The sequence below is a fragment of the Lissotriton vulgaris genome, chromosome 9 (assembly GCF_964263255.1).
Source record: "Lissotriton vulgaris chromosome 9, aLisVul1.2, whole genome shotgun sequence".
NCBI classification, from domain to species: Eukaryota; Metazoa; Chordata; class Amphibia; order Caudata; family Salamandridae; genus Lissotriton; species Lissotriton vulgaris.
Window position 1 is genome coordinate 895,552,595 of NC_141697.1, and position 21,662 is coordinate 895,574,256.

The following is a 21,662-nucleotide window of genomic DNA, read 5'->3' on the forward strand; positions in this document are numbered from 1 at the left end:
AGGAACGCCCTTCAAATAACACACTAAGGGCCAGATGTAGGTAGCCCTTTACCGATCGGAAACGGCCGAAAATACCGATTTTCGGCCGTTTCCGATCGGTAAAGGGCTAGGGAGATGTAGGTGCACATATTCGGTAATTTTACCGAATCGTTAATATTACCGAATCGGTAAATTTACCGATTCGGTAATATTTAACGAATCGGTATAATTATTACCGATTCGGTAATATTTACCGATTCGGTAAAATTACCGAATATGCTATGTGGGTAGCCAATTTTACATTGGCAAATGGCTTACAGAATCGGTATTTTACCATGGAATACAAATCCATGGTAAAATACCGATTCCTGTGTACATGCACATCTGTGCATGTACACATGTGCCATGTGACAGACAGACGTGCCCTTAGGGCATGTCTGTGTGCCACATTGCACACATGCCCGTTTTGGGGGTGCTAGAGGGTGTCAAAGTGACACCCCCTGCACCCTTGACAAAATCGGTATTTACAGAATCGTTGAATACCGATTCGGTATTTGAATTGAATCCTATGGGCTTCAAAGGCCCATAGGATTCAATAGCAAATACCGATTCGGTATTTACCGAATCGGTAAATACCGAATTTTAAGGATTCGGAAAAGAATCCAGATGTTGGGACCTACATCCCATTTACCGATTTTGAAATACCGAATCGGTAAAATTCGGTATTTCAAAATCGGTAAATGGGATTTACCTACATCGGGCCCTAAATTAGCCATGGATGCATTACACACTCCATGAAGTGTTATTTCTCGGCAGACTGAGGAGTGGTCTAACGATGTTCCACACTCCTGTAGACTAACAAAAGCCTTTTTGTTCTTGTGTAAGCATCTGTACTGAAAAGGGAGAAATCAAGCTTAGTTTAAAAAATGTGCACCCCTCTCCTAATTTCAAACAAATCAGTTGCATAAAAATTATTCCATGTCACTCTACTCGATTTTAAAAGCTGCAAAGGCCAACTCAATTGTAAAATCAATCAGAACTGATTGTGGCCATGTTCATGCAAAGACGTCATTTTGTATGATATCCAATGCACATGAAACAATATTATTCAATGAATAAATACCATTTGACAATCTGGTCCTCCCATTATCGACAACAGCCCAGTCTACTTTCAGATTTTCCTGTTCAATTTGTCTCAAACGTTCAGCAGCTTCTTGTTGAGAATTTTCCAAATTTCATTGTAACTGGCATCCATAAAGCATTTAAATCGAGGAGATCTTGGACTCAACAGAAAATCCTTCTAATCTGTATTATCTGAAAGGAGGGATAAGAGGTATTTAACCACTGACAGTGTTGAATGGTCTAACCATTGCTGGCATAGTTTCTCCAAGCTATTGGGAGTGACCACTCCAGAGTGATGTAACTGAATCTACAGAGGATCTAGCCTGCTTGCCTTTTTCTTTATGAAGTTTTATATAGAGCAAACTAGACCCGGATGTATCAAAGCACTTTAAATGAACACCAGTTAGGTTACAAACGAACACATTCACTTTTTTTTGTTAGGCAGGGGTAGATTATGTGATTTGCCCAGAATCACAGAATGTTGAGCGTCCTTGCAAAGACTCAAACCCGGTTCTCCAGCTCCGAGGTCAGTCGCCCTATCCGTTAGGCCACGTTCTCTCCCAGTGGAAGAGTTAATAAAACGAGCATTACATCCATTGGTATCAACTGACCATTTTATTTTATATATCACGATGTGTAAATATGATCATAACAACTGTATCTATAAGTGCTTCACTATTGAAATATGGGGGAAATAAAAAATAAATGAACACAACTTAAAAAATGCATTGCAATTTTTTAAAAACAATGAATACAAATACACTAAAAAAAGCTTTATATATAGCAGCAGTTGAAAGTCTTACACATAGATTCATCATCGGCATGTTTTGCGAGTCTGTAATAGCGATTATTAAGGAATCGCTATTACAGACTCGCAAAACGGGATTCATGTAGAAATCGCAATATTTATTGCGATTTCTACAGCTTCCTTATTTGTGATTAGCTAATTGCTAATCGCAAATAAGGAATAACTCCCCATTCATTCCCATAGGAATGAATGGGAAGACATATCAATGTGCGAATCGCTATTAGTGAATCGCATGTAGAGTTTGCGATTTCAAGGATGCAGGGGTGTCCAAAGGACACCCTGTTGCACCCCTGAAATGATATTGGATGCTGGTGTTACGCACACACATGTCCCAAGGACATGTGTGTGTGTAACATACAACTTAGAAAAATGCACTTAAGTGTATTTTTTTAGGTTTCAGCTATTTACCACGAGGTTTGACTTCGCGGTAAATAGCGGCCCAAAATAGCGAATTCGCAATTTTTAAATGTTTCATGAATTGCATTTAAGGAATCTCAAATAGCGATTCCTTAAATGCAATTCCTCGCAAATTTACGAATTCTATAATAGCGATTTTTGCATTTGGGATGATGAATCCCAAATGCAAAAATTGCGCTCGCAAAGGGCCAGATTCTCAGAATCTGGCCCTCTGCGAGCCGAATTTCCGTTGATGAATCTGGCTGATAGTTTCTAAATATTTATATATATATATGCACATATATGACTTTATATGATACAACTTTATATGTCTTTATTCTTTTACATATGCATGTATACCTTTCTATGTAGGTTTGTATCAACATATTTATTACATTACTCCTACAATAGAAAAAAGAAAAAAAGACCTCCAACTTTGTCCAGTGAACTGCTCTGTCTCATCCTATACCTCTCAATAAATCCTTTTCCTCCCTTCTGACTCCTCCCAAACATCATTGTACTACTATGATCTCCCAATAACTCTTTCTAGACTCCTCCGTCCTCTATCCCTCCTTTGACTTATTTTTCACCTCCTTTTATTACTATGATCTCCCAAATAACAGTTTCTAGATGCTTCCCTCTATCCCTCCTTTGACTCACCCCAAACCTAATTTTTGCAACTAGGATTTTATCTAATAACCCTTTCTAGACTCTTCCCTCCTCTATTCCTTCTTTGGCTTATCTCAAACCTCTTTTTACTACTATGATCTCCCAAAATAACACTTTCTAGACTTCGCCTTCCTCCATCCCTGCTCTATCTTAATACATCCAATTAACAGACTCACATGTCCAGTGCTCGAATTTACAACTATATTTCTCTACACTAATCCACCACTAATCCATTTTGAGTTCCGGAGTAGCGCTCTACTCGCCAAAAAGCGCTTCAGTGCTTCAGATGGGCTAGTAAGCACTATATAAATAAAATTAAAATACTATACAATATATTACAATACAATCTTTCTAGTCAAAGGTTTATGGTGAAAAGCGTCAGGGTGACTTGGTCATCTTTGGCTATTCCTTGGCTATGTTTGCTTTAAGTGGGATGTTGTGCATAAGGTTGCAGTTTTACAGAGTTGATTGGAGTTCTCTTACAAGGATATTGCTACTCAGGGGCTTGAAGCATGTTTTATGGCGTTCCAGAAGGCAAGACGATTCTGTAATTTCTTATGTGGAGGGGAAGAGAGTTCTCCAGTTTGCTGGCTTGTATAGAGAAGAACTGACTTTCTAGTCAGGATTTGTTGAAAATCGAACTTTAATTCGAAATAGTGTATTGAAATGGACGCTGCTTCTAAGTTGGTGTTTCTGAAATGTAGTTGAAGACATCTTGGCTGGGAGATTTATGCCCAGTGCCTAAAAAAGCGATCCCACATGAAACTGGGAGCCAGAAGGGCTAGGCGAATAGGATCCCATAGCTAAGGATGTAGGAGCAGAATGGCAGCTGAATTTTGAACCCATTACAGTATGTTTAGAAAGGAATTTTGGTGCTCTTAATTATAGCAGTTGGCCTAATGTAAGCAAGAGAAAACGTGATCTCAGACTGAACACTTTTGAGAATACCTAGGCAAAGGAATGTCTGCCTAATGATTTTGAGTTTATTCATGGGGGGTTGATACTAAAGAATCTATATGGTGTTCCAAAATTAGATCAACAGCTCTGCAGATCAGAAGGGGATCTCTTGTGCAGGTCGTCAGTTTACACATCTGATTATCTGTTTTTTGTTTGTGTTGAGTTCAAAGAGGTTAGCTGTCATCCAATCATCAACGGTGATAAAGCATGGTGCCTTGATAATATGATGTAATGTTGGCAATATGAGTGGAAACCAGTACTGTCTTCCCTTTTTGCATTTTAGACCACTTTCATCCCATGCCCTGAAGACCTGGCACACCTTTCTTCTTTGTCTAAGGGCCTGCATTTTGTGTTTGAGTGATTTAATTGTTGGGGTGGCCTATATGTTGATAATGTCATAACCTTTTTCCCAGTAGTCTGTGTGATCTTTGGTTTTGAGACAGTTCCCTCCATTGCAATGGAATCAATACAGTTGAGAAGTCCAATTGAATGTTGTTTAAAGGCTTACTGTTAGTTATAGAGGATATGCACTGCCCTTTACAGAGAAAAACAACAGAATGTTATTCTGAACAAGATATGTCTTTCCTAATAATATCTTCAGCATTACAGTGAAAAAAGGGAAGGGCAAGATGTTGAAGAAAGTTAAAGTTGGAAAGTTTCCGGTTGGAACAATCATTTACAAAAAATTGATAAAATTCCAGTTATTACAAAGAAGAAAGACAAACAGTACAAAATGGTTAATCCTCGGGGACTTGAGAGTGATTAATGCTGAATAGTACTTGCTCCATTTCTCTTCTCAATATATATAAATGGGGTAGACAGTGCCATTCAAGGTCTAAAAGCAAATACTCCCGGAGTAGGAACTTGTCCAACCCCATCCTCCTCTATGCAGATGACGCGGTTTTGCTGTCCAGGACTGTGAATGGACTGCAAAACCTGACTGAAAAATACATCATCTTCATGGAGGCGAGAGACCTAAGACTAAATATCACAAAACTGTTTATTATGATTTGTGGAATAGGGAAGGTCACGACCCACAGAGGACTAGACGTTCTGTATGTAGAAGATACAGTGCAGCTAAATTCCGTAACCTGTTGGTATAGCTTCTGGAGTAAAGGAGGTACTAAATTCACAAGCACCATAATAGAAGATTGTTTGAAATTAGACCACTGGGAAAACAATCCTTTGGTTAGCATATATAAACAAGGTCTTGTTAGAACTTGGTGTTAATATCAGTATGATGACCCCAAGCAGTGTTTTGTAATATATCAAAATGGTAATAGAGAGGTCGCAAGAGCCCATAGAGAGAAGAGCAAGCAAACTGTAAATAGATACTATTTGGGCCCCATATAAATGGGAATACAGGGCTAACTGATCGCCAAAAAACAACTAGTAGTATAGTTTTTTTAACAAGAATGCTGATGGGTCTCTTACCCTATATGATAGCTTTCCCTAAACTGAAAGTATGGATAGAAAAATTACCCAAATGCACCTGTGGGAGATCTAGTCAATCATCATTTCACTTTATCCTGTTTTGTACTTTTGATAAAGATATTAGAAAACAAGTTTGGTGTCACTTGTTTTTAGATCAGAAGCTTTATTATTACCAGGATGTTTTAGATTTTCTTTTTAAACTCGAAAACATCCATACATGGTAGAGAATATTGATAGACGTTAAGGGTGTGATTAAGAGACAGAAATCTCTAAAACAGTTGGATAGATTATTATATGAGCTAGAGCTTTGATTTTTAATAGTCAAAAGTTCATTTGTATCTCTACCCCATTTATCTTATCATATTAGAAATTTGAAAGCATCCTTTATAATCAATGTCCTATGCATAATAAAATCTGATAAGAATAGATTATGGTGCTTACATACCTTGATTAGTTGTTGTTCTATAAATCCTGAGGGCCATATGTACGACGAAGTGTCGTTGGCCTCCAGGGCTTAACAACGCTTCTGCCACTATGGAAACGCAAGGCTGCCCCATATTTACAAGAATGTGGTGCAGCCTTGCGTTTCCCCCTGCGATGGCGCTCATTTTCACAATTTAACACCACCGCAGGCACCCTTGCACCAGAGTGCAAGGGTGTCTGTGTGCAGGAGAGGATTGGTTATGTGTAGGAAGTTGTCCTTTCCTGCACACAAACAATCCTAAAATGCCATTTTGTAACTTTCATGTGTGCTGCTTCATGCAGCACACATGTAAGTTACAAAATGGCATTTTAGAAAACGTTTGTTTGTGTACAGGAAGGGACACCTTTCTGTACATAAACAAACCATGGCATTTTGCGTTTTCCGTGTGTGCTGCACGAGGCAGCATACATAGAAAAAGCAAAAACAAGGAGAAATAATGCATTTCTCCTTGTTTTGCTACCTTAAGACCAGAGTTTTCCTGGTTGTAATTTTGGCGCTGCCTCCTATGTACGCCACCCTTGTACATAGGGGGCAGCATCAAATACAGTGGTTGTTGCGGTGGAACGCCCACCACAACACCCACTGCACGCCCCTTTCACGCTAAACATAGCATGAAAAGGTGCCTTATGTACAAGGCAGCGTTTGCGCTAGAAAGGTATCTGAAAGCAATACAAAGCATAGTCAAGGAGGTGTTCCATGGGTGGTACATGGACATTCTCATGCACCCACCCAAGGTTTTGGTTGCAAAGCTCTATCTACTAAAAAAAGTAGACATCATTTTCCATAACACAAATATGCTGTTTTGTTGTTGGAGCCATAAAAGAGAAATGCTTTTATTTCTCTAATCTTTTCCAGCTTTGAATGTGTGATGCACTGTAAAGAACACATACAAAGTAGGAAAGTTTAAGAGTTAGTCTAGCAAAGTGGTATGTACTGGAAGGGCACCCTTGGTGTAAATAGGAGGTGCGGGGAATGAGATTTTGATATCAATTTATGATCCAATTAATTACTTATCTCATTCATCTATTTTGGACCGCTAGTATCTGTCATTGAGTAAAAGACAACCCTCTCATAGGTTAGACAAACCCCATAAACTGACGCCACTCGGAAGAACCACTTACAACTAATAAAGTTTTGAAAGTTTTATATAAAAGTCAAATTTTTATATCGATATACAATCCTTTCAGGATAAATCTCAAAACGTATACAAAAAGAATACAATATCAATTTCAATATCAGCAATTTAAAGTTTCGATGTGAAGTGGTTCCTTTGCGTCGTCTACAGAAAGAGAAAAGTATCAAGTTAAATCTGTCCCTGCTCTATGCTATGTGACATCCCTACTTCGCAAGTTCCTACCCTAAAAAGGTGTCAGCAGTTTGACTTCCGAAGAAGATCAAACTCTCTTAGCCTCTAAAGGTAACTTAAGTTTAAGAAGCAGTACCCTTGCTGCCTACCCATCCGCTCTCTAAGGGTCCTCGGCCTACTGCTCTCTTACGCTCTGAGCTAATTGCTATCTTATCCCCGGGGTGCTGTCCCTAAAATACACAATCGCAGTGTGGGTGGAACGCCCCTTGACGCCCACCACGGACTTTCCCCGTTGATGTCATCCTCCAGCTCCGTCCATTTCTTCATCTTTTTCGCCATCCGTTAAGTTGACCTTTCTTCTTTAGATGTCATCTTCATCTTCTTACTGGCGACTTCAACTGACACTTTCAAATCAAGAGTCATATGAACTTAAACAAGACTTTAACTTACAACTGAAATTCTTTGACCCTTCTAGGTCCTGTGAATGGTCATTCAAAAACAAGTCTCAAATTCCAAGCGCTTCTTATCACGTTCAGGCCATAAACCTCGTCCAGCGTTGTCACCTTAAATCTAACAAGTGCTAGACTTCTTGGCTCTCATGTTCACACCAAGGCTATTCACGACTCCTGTGAGCCCACTAAATTACATGCAGCGGACTACACTCCTGCGAACCCTTGGTCAGTCAGGTTAAAATCACAAATGACCTAAACCTTTCTAACATTCTTAAAAAAGCCTTCTTCACAGTGTAACCTTTAACACACATTTATATATTCGTATTTAACAAATCCTTTACATAGAATATAAGTGAATGCATCATCATAGAATACAAACTACATAGGGTATAACTTTAAATTCTCATTCGCTATATCGTGTTATACATTCTACGCATTTCTTCACGTTACATTTCTCCATTTCTCCGTTCAAAGTTACACACGTACATGGATTCTACTTTGCACGTTCTACATTTCGTAAGCATTTCTATACATTTCTACATCAGCCCACTACGTATACGGGCCTTTTAAATCTAATACATGTTCTAAAGTGAATACAGTTATATTTCCTATATTACTTTGGATTATATCGGTTATCTATATGCTATAAGCGTCAACTTCACGTTACGATATACATTTCATTCCTACGTTATATGATGTGCTTGTAAATATGCCCTATACATAATTTCTATTCAAATTTGCGCTCTCTCAGTCCCCCCTTTGATGACTTCTAGGAGTCATCACTAAATGCAATTTGAATAACATCTCTAAACAGAACTAGTTACAATATTCCCTCTTTTCATCGTTTCGAGAGCTCTTAAACTTTTGTACTGTTGATCTTGTAAAGCAGCTAATCTCCTTTCTTGCTCTCTCATTGTTCGTTGTAACCGGTTCGACCTATACCATTTATATAATTTTACTAAACCTAACAAGGTGATTATACAAATTAATACTATCAATACAGGCTTTATTATGTACCATACTATGCTTTTACCAAGGTTGGCAAACCAACTCCCAACCTTTCCTACTCCATGACCAACTTTTTCCCAAACATTTATTTTCGATAAATCTTCGATCTCCTTATGAATTTGTGTAATGTTCTGTATGACCTTCTCAAGTGGTTTTGAATTATCAGGAATATAAGTACAACATTCCTGAACCTTCAAAGCCTTACAAACTCCGCCTTCTTTTGCTAGCAGTACATCTAAAGCAAGTCGGTTCTGAAGAACCATTGCTCTAATCGACTGCATCTCGCCTTCTACTAACATTAATGATCTTGCAGTACTTGCAGATAATCTATCCACAACTGTAGCTAGTCTCCTGATCTTAACATCGTTAAGTATTAAACCTAACATAGGAAACATTGCTCCAAATACATCTCCTACTACTTCTGCGTCTCCTACTTCCCTTTTCGCTCTCCTCGAAGCCTTTCCTTCTATTATCGCCACATCCTTTGCATGATATATTTTGGGGAAGACAATTGCCAAGTAACACGAACCATACCAATTGTCTGGTAGTTTTACATAGGCATTCCTTCCGCATACAAAATACACATTCGGAATAGCCTGCATTCCTTTCATAAAATCTTTCGTATAGTATTCTAATCTAAAAGCATGTTCACAATTTACTTCACCTACAAATACATTCTCGTAATATGTCTTGCTTCGAGTTAAACATAACTTTCGTTTTTGCGTTCTATCCAACGCTATTGGACCATTGCTACCTTTCTTTTTATGTGCCTTTTCTTCTTCGGTCCAATCCGTTTTCCATTGTCCTGACATTTTCAGAATCTTCTGCCTTCTGTATCTATCATCTACTTGTCCTATGAACTTCTTCTCAACCTCTGACACTTTGCAAGTTAGATTATTTCTGCGTGCATATGATGTATCTAGTGTATCCCATGGAAGAAAGAATTTGGCTAATCTATCCTCCTTTTTGTAATAGTCCCACTTATTCATTTGTTTATAATTCGGAACTTCAGGCAGTACCGAATCATAATTTGAAAAGTAGTACTCAAATCCTTCCCTACCATAAAATATACTAAGCAGTAAACTACATGTTATCCCATAAGTCAATGGGAGATGATGATATCTAATGCCTTCGTCTACAGAAGCCGGCAATTGCATACAAACGTAGCAATCCTTGGCCTCCATGGCATCGATATACTCGTACAATAGTTTAGCATATGCATTTGACCTAAAGTTTCCTTGTGACTCGTCTACATGTAACCTACGAGCTTCATCTGCTAGTAACGCCTTTTCACGGATCACATTGCTCTCCTCGTTCTTCCCTACAAGAGCAGGTTTCAAAGTCGTTACAGGCTGTACATCTGCTGTTTCTTTATCGCTTTCATGTCCTATTATGTATGATATTGTCACTACTGTAATTATAAGAAAAATTACTACTGCTATTAGTGTACCTATTATACATCTAGCTTTTCGGTTTGGGTTTCCGTTCTCCATGTTATCAAAACAGCGTAGCTCCTTCTTTTGCGAAAAAGTTTTTCTCTCCAGTCTTTGTTTGCTTTATTTGCTTTCTCAGTAAAGTGCTTTTTATCAACAAAGTCTCTTTTTCGCAACAATGTCTTTTCTTCTTTAGCAACAGACAACCCTAACCCTTCTCCGTCCTTTAAATGTAATCCCTAATTTTGTTCTTCTTTCCACTCGGCGCTAGGTTATCTTCTTCTTTATAGCTTATATACAAAAGTCTTTTATGCATCAACAATAATTCTCGCACCTGCAGCTTTCACAACAATTTCTAATAATTCAAAACGAATGACTTTTTCTTCCTCCTCTGGAATTTGATGACCAAAGGTCGGAAACTGTAATCTATTTAGCACTAGATCTTGAATTTGACTCAAATATGGGGGTATTGGAAGTGTGAAAGTCAGTAATCCCTCAGTCTCGAGTCCAGGCGTCAACATCCATATCTCTACTGCCACAAATGGATCGTGATCGATTACTTTCACTTTCTTCACTCTCCCAGATTTCTGTCCCCAAGACATCTGCTAGATAAGTCCACTCTGGGGTGGCGTACCTTCTGCAGGGCACACGTACCCTTCTCGATCTCCTTGGACTTTCAGTTCCTGAGTCTGTAGTTTCCTCTTCCTGATCCGATTCTTCAGCAATCGGGACAAGAGTTCTTTCTTGCTTTTCTTCCGAGCTTGGCCCTTTCCTTCTCTCCGGCCAACTGGCTTCGTCTCTCTTTGTCCTTCTGCTCCTTGTTCTTGGACCTGTCTCTTGGTCACTCTCAGTTTGTTCGATATCTGTGTCGGACTCCCAATTACTTTCTTCTCCTGAGGCGACTTCGGTCTCACTAATGTCCTGACCTTCGTCGACCTGTTCCGTCTCAATCTCAGCCTCTTCGATCACCTCCACAGCTTGGCTTTCCCCCTCTATGGCTTCTCCGCTTTCCGCCGGATTCTCATCCGAGAGAGGAGCTGTTTCTTCTAGAGGTGTTGGCACTCTTCGGGTGTGTGAGGCGTGTATCCAGTTTGGCAGGCCTCCACACTTTACTGCGGTATTCGTCACAAGTATGACTTGAAACGGTCCTCTCCAGCGCACGTCTAAGCAGCTCTTTCTGACATGCTTCTTCACCAGGACCCAGTCTCCCGGACTCAGGTCATGGCACAAATCTTGTGCTGATGGAACCTCTGCAGCCTGGACCTGGAGGGACACAGAATTAACGGCATCAGATAGTCCCTTACAGTAGTCCAAGATCAAATCGTCTGTGATGTTCACTAGAGCTGCAGTCGGAACCGATGGCAATCTCATGGCTCTCCCCATTAGCACTTCATGTGGAGAGAGACCTGTTTTTCTATCTGGTGTGCTACGTATGCTCATAAGAACCACTGGAAGTGCGTCTGGCCAACTCAGGGATGTTGCTGAACAAACTTTGGCAAGTCTGGACTTTATCGTGCTGTTGATTTGCTCTACAATCCCTGAAGCTTCTGGTCGATAGCTGCAATGAAGTTTCTGATCGATACTCAAAGCTGAACATAGCATCTTCACTATTTCGCTGTTAAAATGAGTTCCTCTGTCCGATTCCAAAGAGGATGGCACCCCAAACCTCGGTATTAACTCTCTAAGTAACAATTTTGCTACTGTAAGTGTATCACATCTACGTGTAGGGTAAGCCTCAACCCATCTAGAAAATATACAAACAATCACTAAAACGTATCTGAGTCTATTGCATTTAGGCATTTCTATGAAATCAAGCTGCATTCTATTGAAAGGCCCCCCAGACCTCCCAATATGACTCAATGTAACTGGTGTTCTCTTGCCCACATTTAGTTGCTGACAGATCGTACATCTCTGACACACTGCTTCTGCCGCTACTCTAAACTTTGGATTAAACCACGTTTGTCTGAATACTCTCACCATAGCATCTCTACCTATGTGTGCTGATCCATGCAATTTCCTTGCCATTGGACTAACAAGTTCATTTGGTAAGACTGCTCTCCCATCGGCGGAGATCCAGAAATTCATCTCGCTTCTGGAACAACCCGCTGTTTCCCAACTCTTTTTCTCATCATCTGGTGCATTCTCCTGAACACTTCTTAATTCATCCCATGTATCTACAGTATCCAACAACATTGTCAATTCATTTTTCTCTTGGATTCCCCCCACTTTTGCATCAGTGTGAGAATATCCCTGTTCTGCGCAGTAACGCGCTACTTCATCCGCATAGCGGTTACCTAGTGACACAAAGTCAACGTTCTTTGTATGCGCTGCACATTTAACCACTGCAATAGCTGATGGGCCTTGCAATGCTTCTAACAAAAGTCTCACGAATTCCCCATTCCTAATGGGAGAACCCGAGGAGGTCATGTAACCTCTTTGAGACCATAACTGCCCGTAATCATGAACTACCCCGAAACCATACTGGCTATCGGTGTATATGGTGACTCGAAGTTTGTCGCCCGCTAAGCAAGCACGAGTCAAAGCAACAATTTCAGCTACCTGAGCGGAGTGTACTCCTTCCAGGCAAGCGGCTTCTATTACTCTCGTAATTGTGCAAACTGCATAAGCTGCTCTCAGCTGACCGATATTGTCTCTTACACATGAACCATCAACAAAGAAAATTTCATCTGGGTCAGTCAATGGTTCATCCACAATATCGGGTCTCGGTTTGGTGCATAGTTCAGTCACATCAAGGCAATCATGGTCTGTACAAACTTCATCATCTATCGCATTTGGAAGTGGCATCAAGGTTGCAGGATTCAAGACGGAGCATCTTTTTAGGGTCACATTCTCGGCAGCCAGTATGACTTGCTCGTAGCGTGTGAGCCTGCTATTTGTCAGATGCTGAGTCTTAGTCCTGGTCATTAACAATTCTACAGAATGCGGTACGTATACCTCTAACTGATGACCCATGACTACGCTTTCAGAACGTTCAATGCTGACACCCGTTGCAGCTACGGATTTTAGACATCCGGGCAACGCTGCGGCTACTGGATCTAATGTAGCCGAGAAATACGCCACTGGCCTGCGCGCATCTCCGTGGATCTGAGCTAAAACTGCTAACGCGCATCCCTCTCTTTCGCAGCAGTAAAGCAAAAATGGTTTTGTGTAATCAGGCATTCCTAAGGCCGGGGCACGACATAAGTCCTCCCTCAGCTGCAAAAACGCCATCAAACAATCTTTGTCCCATGGTACCGGATCACTTACTCCTTTATGCGTCAGTTGCAACAAAGGTTTTGCCTTCAGTGAGAAATTGGCTATCCACTGCCGACAATAACCGACCATACCTAGAAACATCCTGACTTCTCTTTGTGTTGTAGGCGCGTTCATTTTCATGATCGCCTCTATTCTGTCTGGAGACACCTTCCGCTTTCCCTTTTCAATCCTATGGCCCAAGTATTGCACCTCAGTCATGCAATATTGCAATTTGCTTGGAGACACCTTGTGTCCGTTCTCGGCCAAGTGATTTAACAAGGTTATGGTGTCTTCTCTGCAAGCTTCCTCAGTTTCTGACGCAACTAGGAGGTCGTCTATGTACTGGACTAGAACCGAATTCTTAGGCAGTACTAGACTTTCAAGATTTCTTTTTAATAGCTGGTTAAAGATCGATGGGCTTTCTGTATACCCCTGAGGGATACGACACCATGTTAAGACGCGATCTTCCAGCTTAAAAGCGAAAAGATACTGGCTCTCTTCACCTAAAGGTATCGAAAAGAAAGCCTGGCACAAATCTATCACTGTAAACCATTCAGCTTGGAACGGTATCTGAAATAATATCACTGATGGATTCGGTACCACTGGACAACATGAGACAACTATGTTATTAATCTTTCGAAGATCCTGCACTATTCTGTATTTTCCACTAGGCTTCTGCAAACCCATAATCGGGGAGTTACATGGACTACCCACGATTTCCTTCAGTATTCCCTGTTTAATCATAGATTCGATCACAGGCTTTATTCCTGCAATCGTCTCTGGAGTCAACTTGTATTGTGGAGTTCTTGGATACTCAGCATTGGGTCTTACCAAGATCTTTACTGGTTCCACTCCTTTAATCAGTCCTATTTCTTCTCCAGTAAAATCCCACACCTCAGCTGACACTTTCTCCCTCAAATCCTGTGGAAGTTCCTCCACTGTTAAGGTAGGATATAGTTCCACGCACTCTTGCGAGTTTACAATTTTAAAATCAGCATCCTCATCATTGGTCTGCACTTCTACTCCTTCAGGTGTGCAATGTATTGTGCAATTCAGTTTACACAATAGATCTCTTCCTAACAAACACACAGGGCTAGAATCACAGATCACAAACTGATGTTCGTCACTGTAATTCCCTATTTTTACTGACACTGGTTCGGTCAGAGGATTAGTCATCCTCTTGTTTGCGACTCCTACCACCTGAATCGTCTCTCCCGATATTGGCAGACCTGGGACTACCGCTGATCTCAACGTGGATCGGGTGGCCCCTGTATCCACCAAAAAGGTTGTAGGACATCCAGCTACTTCAGCCTCTACGTATGGTCCTCTTTGATCTACTTCCAGGGCTGCACCTAGAGTACAATCCTCCTCCCTATTCATTCGTTGCCCTGTAAGAGGATCAACGTAATAGCATTCTTCTCCTCCTACAAACAATGGCATTTGTCTATAGGTTTTCCCTCCGTTTGTGATTCGAGGCGGTTGAGGAAACGGGGCTCGAGGAGTCTGAGTCCCCCCTTTGATAAATTTTCCCTTCGGGGCTGCGGCTCCCTTAACCACGTTATTCTGTACCTCTTCCTCCTCTTGTTCTAATTCCCCTGTCTCAACATTGTAAGGACACTCGCGTCTCCAATGTCCCACTTCGTTACACTGATGACACCTCGTTGTCTTTTTCAGTGTCGCGATATCCATTCTCGGTCTCGGTCTTTCTTCCTCATCTCTGCTCTGATTATTCTGTTTCTTTGCTTGCGTTCCTATTCCCTGTTGCCGCTGTCCACCCTTTCCAGCTGCTTGCATTTGTACCAGCATTAATTTTTCCTTGAGTTTCTTTGCTTTTGAGTCTATTTCGTCGCTACAGTACCTTGCATACCTCAAAATTTCATCTAAAGGTTTATTCTGCCAACAGATCAGATGCTGTTGTATCATCAGGCTTATGTCTGGTCTCAATCCTAAAACAAACTTCGACACAAACTGTCCTATGTCCTTAGGATCCATTACGTCTAACCCACTATATTGTTTAAATGCTTTCAGTAGCCTCTCATAGAACTCGTGAACTGTCTCTTTGGGTTCTTGAGTTGTTCGATCTATCTTAACCCAGTCTATGTCTTGTACTGGCACCTTCTCTTTCAGCCATGTTATTACTCTTTCGTATTTCTCCATGACTCTATCTGACGGACCATTTGTCCGGTTATCTCTCGGAGGCTCACACGTAGGCCATTCAATGCTAAGCTTGCATGCTGTCCACAAATCTCCGGGTACTACGATATCGAACAATGTGTTCAAATCGATCCATAACACCTTAGAGATCTTCACGAACCTCTCTACCTGCTTGTACCACTCAACGGGATTCTCTCTGAGCTTTGGGAAGGAATTGGTAAATGCCGCCAAATCCCCCCTACTCCAGGGTACGTGAACGTAGTTTCCGTTCGCGATTTCTCGCAAAGGGAAAGCTTCCATTCGCATTAGGTCTGTGTCCTGGGACTTCGCAATTGCACTTCTTCTGACAGATCCCCTCTTAGACCATTTTTCCTCCCATCTATCCAGATCTCTCCATATTCTGATACACATGACTAGTTCCCGTATGTGTACTCTTAATCCAATCGTTCTACGTTCATCCAGATCTAGATCTGTGCAATTCAGCCTATGATTGGGCTGTAAAGCTTTGGTTCGTGACATGTCTATCATATACTTTTCCGCTAATTCAGATAGTTTTTCATGAGCTGCCCTTGCTTTCCGAGTAACATCCTTTGATAAAAACAATATTTCATCTGGTGCGTACAACTCTAATCTTTCTATTGCCACTGTGCCGTCAATTATTTCATCTAAGTCTGATTTTAGGCTCATTACATCAATCCGTCTTGCTTTTATTTCAGCTCTCAGTATGTCAGTCCTAGGTGGTTCGCTCATACCTCTCTCACCTCCACTGTGCGCCCTACGCCTAAACACAGGTGAGTTATGAGGAGTTTTCTTTCCATCCCTTTGTTCCCATCTCTCTAGATCCCAAGCCTTTCCATCTTCCCGCGGGGTGTGGTGGAACATTGCTCCATCCCCCATCCCTACATTCCGTCTTTTCGGCTCGGTTTCTCCAGATATGAGATAGGATCCACCGTTATGTTCTAAATCACTGTAACTCGCTTGCTGTCTGGTGTCGCTCAATAACCGATAAGGTCCTTCATGGCTCCCCATGCTCCCGCGATCTCGATCCTGATCACCAGAAGTATGGCGAGACGTTTCGCGACTCCCTATATTCTCATGACTTCGCTCATGATCACCGGATGCATGGCGAGACCCTTCACGACTCTCCATGTTCCCGTGATTCCAATGTTGCACCGTTTCACCCGGGGTATGGTGAGTGCACCTGAAAGTATTTCGGTACTCCTGCGTCCTTCGTTCTCCTTCACTAAAGGTGACGCGAGGCACTTCGCCACACCCTGTACTCCTGTCGTCGCACATTTGCCTATTGCCGCTAATAGTAGGGCAATTATTTCCTCTGCTTTCCTGACTCCCTCTCTCCCACTCCGGGCTGCTTTCGCCAGCTCCACAATGAGAGAGGATCCGATTATCCTGATCTCTCCACTCTGCTCCTGTTTCTAAGCTTTTATTCCGAGCCTCTTCGGCGGTATCCCATTCTTTCAGGTATTCCCTTAATTCCTTATGGGATTTCGGTTTTGGTCCTCTTAAGTCCATTGGCCCTCTTTGCCCCCTTTGTTCTACCCAGGGACCTGTTGCTGCATCTAATAGAGTACTCCGACTCATTGGTGCTAATCTCTGTCTCTGAGGATTCATCATGGTATTCCTATTCTCCATCTCTGCTCTTTCCCTGTCCCATCGTGCCTGTTCCTCCTGCTGGACCCCTTCTGGGTTGTAGATTGACACAATAGGGCCTATGGTAACCGGTACTTGTAGAGCATCTGGCATTTGGTACGATCTTGCATATTGCGTTTCTGGCATTTTCTGGACCACGAATCTTCCCACTACTCTCTGTTCGGAACTAGATTGAGGTATTTCCTCCTCTTTCCTGGCATCCCACTCTGTTACTGGGATCGATTTATATTCCCCCCATCTAGCTCCGTCCTCTTGTGGTAATATAGGACTTGCGGCCCCTCCGCTGTACGGAGGTGGTCTATCCGTTAATAGCCTCTCTATCAGGTCCTCTTCTGTCTCGCTTTCCTCATCTTCTTCTAGAGGTTTCTTTTCTCCCGTAACTTCTAGCATCGGGTATAGTTTATCTGCTTCTATTTTTTGTACCCTCCATTTTTTGGCTTCATCGTCCCATTTAGCATCCTGCACTGCTTTTACCGATCTTCTCACTCTTTCTTGACGCCTCTTTACGCTCTTTTCGTGTGCTGTTCTAAACCATACACTAAGTGCTTCGAACTGTGTTGGCCTCGGTAGAGGTCTTGTTGCAAGCATTACTGCTTTTAGTTCGTTCAACACATCTAACTTAAATGTTCCGAATCTCGGAAACGTCAATTCCTTATTCCCTTCAGTTAGCTTATTCCACTCGGAAATCCATAATATCGAGTGCAAGCCTACATTCACTGCCATATAATAAGCTGGTGTGCCTTCTGGTGGAGCTTCCTCTCCAGCATATAAGTTTCTTCTATTCCTCCTAAAGAGTGCTCTTAAACTCTTAAAACACTTCATTTTTGATACTTTACGATTTTCCTCTTACTCTTCCTTGTTTACGTCCCGAATGACAACCAACAACCAATCCCTACGCGGCTCTTGCTAATCGGCCTATCTCAGTGCGACTCTCCACTGACGTCTGACAAACTAACCAATCTCAGCACGGTTCTATGCTGACGTCACTCGTTCCCTCTTGCAGCAGTTCTCCTCGATCTTCAATTCGTCTCACGATTTCGCATGCGTTTTCATTCATACATTGAAAAATGACTACTTCCGTCCAAGCGATCACTTTTCTCTGACTGTACGGCCACAGTCTAACTGTAATTGTCACCTCAACTGACGAAACGTCTTCCCTCTTACGGTCAGACGATCGCCTCAACTGATAGGTTACTTACACACAGTAAACGTACGACCAGCGTCCGTTACTCATTCACTCACTCTTACGCTCCCCCTATCATCGGTCTGTCGGGAAATTAATGGTACCTCATGACCCCCTTTCAATGGTAGACAAATTACTCTGGGTGTTCGATACACCCGAACCACTTAAGTCCTTCCCTGGAGCTTAAGATTTCATCCGGTTGCGCGCGCTCACAACCTTCCCTCAATCACACTACAGGCATTCAACTCCGCTTGACATTACAACACAGGAACAACAAAAACCACCGCAATCTTACAACGCATGACCCTTATACTCACTCTCGACCGACTCTGCTGCTTTTCTCTCGTCGCACCGTCAGCACCGTCTTCGGCTGCAATTCTTCTTCTGGTCGTCGATGACTAGGGACCTTGGGGTAAACTAAACCTGGCCTAGGTCGTCTTCCTCAAGAAGATAACCATCCTCTGCTACCAACTGCGGGGAATGAGATTTTGATATCAATTTATGATCCAATTAATTACTTATCTCATTCATCTATTTTGGACCGCTAGTATCTGTCATTGAGTAAAAGACAACCCTCTCATAGGTTAGACAAACCCCATAAACTGACGCCACTCGGAAGAACCACTTACAACTAATAAAGTTTTGAAAGTTTTATATAAAAGTCAAATTTTTATATCGATATACAATCCTTTCAGGATAAATCTCAAAACGTATACAAAAAGAATACAATATCAATTTCAATATCAGCAATTTAAAGTTTCGATGTGAAGTGGTTCCTTTGCGTCGTCTACAGAAAGAGAAAAGTATCAAGTTAAATCTGTCCCTGCTCTATGCTATGTGACATCCCTACTTCGCAAGTTCCTAGCCTAAAAAGGTGTCAGCAGTTTGACTTCCGAAGAAGATCAAACTCTCTTAGCCTCTAAAGGTAACTTACGTTTAAGAAGCAGTACCCTTGCTGCCTACCCATCCGCTCTCTAAGGGTCCTCGGCCTACTGCTCTCTTACGCTCTGAGCTAATTGCTATCTTATCCCCGGGGTGCTGTCCCTAAAATACACAATCGCAGTGTGGGTGGAACGCCCCTTGACGCCCACCACGGACTTTCCCCGTTGATGTCATCCTCCAGCTCCGTCCATTTCTTCATCTTTTTCGCCATCCGTTAAGTTGACCTTTCTTCTTTAGATGTCATCTTCATCTTCTTACTGGCGACTTCAACTGACACTTTCAAATCAAGAGTCATATGAACTTAAACAAGACTTTAACTTACAACTGAAATTCTTTGACCCTTCTAGGTCCTGTGAATGGTCATTCAAAAACAAGTCTCAAATTCCAAGCGCTTCTTATCACGTTCAGGCCATAAACCTCGTCCAGCGTTGTCACCTTAAATCTAACAAGTGCTAGACTTCTTGGCTCTCATGTTCACACCAAGGCTATTCACGACTCCTGTGAGCCCACTAAATTACATGCAGCGGACTACACTCCTGCGAACCCTTGGTCAGTCAGGTTAAAATCACAAATGACCTAAACCTTTCTAACATTCTTAAAAAAGCCTTCTTCACAGTGTAACCTTTAACACACATTTATATATTCGTATTTAACAAATCCTTTACATAGAATATAAGTGAATGCATCATCATAGAATACAAACTACATAGGGTATAACTTTAAATTCTCATTCGCTATATCGTGTTATACATTCTACGCATTTCTTCACGTTACATTTCTCCATTTCTCCGTTCAAAGTTACACACGTACATGGATTCTACTTTGCACGTTCTACATTTCGTAAGCATTTCTATACATTTCTACATCAGCCCACTACGTATACGGGCCTTTTAAATCTAATACATGTTCTAAAGTGAATACAGTTATATTTCCTATATTACTTTGGATTATATCGGTTATCTATATGCTATAAGCGTCAACTTCACGTTACGATATACATTTCATTCCTACGTTATATGATGTGCTTGTAAATATGCCCTATACATAATTTCTATTCAAATTTGCGCTCTCTCAGAGGCAGTGCCAAAATTAAGACCAGGGAAAACCTGGTCTTAAGATGGTGAAAAGAGGAGACATGCCTAATTTCTCCTTCCGTTTCTATGTGTACTGCATTGTGCAGCACACATACAAACAGCAAATCGGTATGAATGATTATTCATGTGCAGGAAGATGTACCTTCTTGCACATAAACAATAATTTTAAATATGACGATTTGCAACTTCTATTTGTGCTGAACAAGGCTGAACTCATAGAAGCTACAATTTGCCATTCTGGATTGTTTGTTCAGGAAGGGACACCTTCCTGCACATAAACAATCATTCCACCCAACGCAGATACCCTTCCACTGTGACGCAAGGTTGCAAGCGTTGGCACTAGGCAGCTAGATTTAGCAGCAGCACTAGGGGAATACGAAGCATCTCATCATTTTCAGAATGGCACAGCGTGGCGTTAACAATGTTTGCTTCACGCCACCCTTCACCATTCCCTTGTAAATATGCCCCTAAATTCTCTCTTCAGCAGACAGCACCAAAAGCCAGAGCAGTATTTCTCGAGGGAGATGACAGGAATGCACTGTATCTATCAAAATCTGGTGCACTTCTAGCCTCTGCCTACACAATTAGCAGCCTACTGCCAACACAGGCACCCCTTGAGCCTCGGAGCAAGGGTGCCTGCAGTACCGGCAGGATAGTTTTTGTGCAGTAAGGGACACGTTTCTGCACAAACGCAATCTTTAGAGACATATTCCTTTTTCTAAGTGTGCTGCATAATTCAGTGCACAACGAGGAGAAATAAATATATTTCTCCTTGGTGTGCCTCTGTTCAGATGGCATCAAATCCTGATTAATTCCCAGGTCTATCAGTGTTGGTAAGTCTCAGCATGCATCAGAAAACATTAGGGGATGCATGGGAACACCCATGCTCCACCCAGGTAACACCCCCACCAGGTAGAGTAATGCAAGGCAGCGACTTGTGCTGCCTTCTGTTACTCCAGACTTTCCAAGCCAGGCAAGGTGGCTTTAGGTGGCTTGATAAATATCATCTAGGTTTTGCATTACCTTGCGTGGTGCAAGACCAACACAAAATTTGGATAAATCTGGCCCTTAATTCTGTCTTCAGCAGGTGGCATGAAAGGCCAAAACATTATTTCCTTATTCATTTCAGGCCTTGAAAACTGTCTAAAACCCCACATGACCCCTGGGAGGTTTGCTTGAGCAGACAACCTGTTTATGAAGTCATTGTGTATATAGTATTTTACAAACACACCTGTCCAAATATCTGAAATCTTTCAGGAAGTTTAAAGTAGTTGAAGGTCCAACCAACCATGGTTGTGTAAGGCAATCATTGTTGGTC

General features: G+C 41.7%; 1 protein-coding gene across 2 annotated transcripts in view; it reads left to right on the forward strand.

Annotated features, from left to right (window-relative positions):
* LOC147692459 (mitogen-activated protein kinase kinase kinase kinase 5-like) overlaps positions 1 to 21,662 on the forward strand; it is a 742,536-nt gene that overhangs the window by 579,955 nt on the left and 140,919 nt on the right. The gene's annotated exons all lie outside the window — the stretch shown is intronic.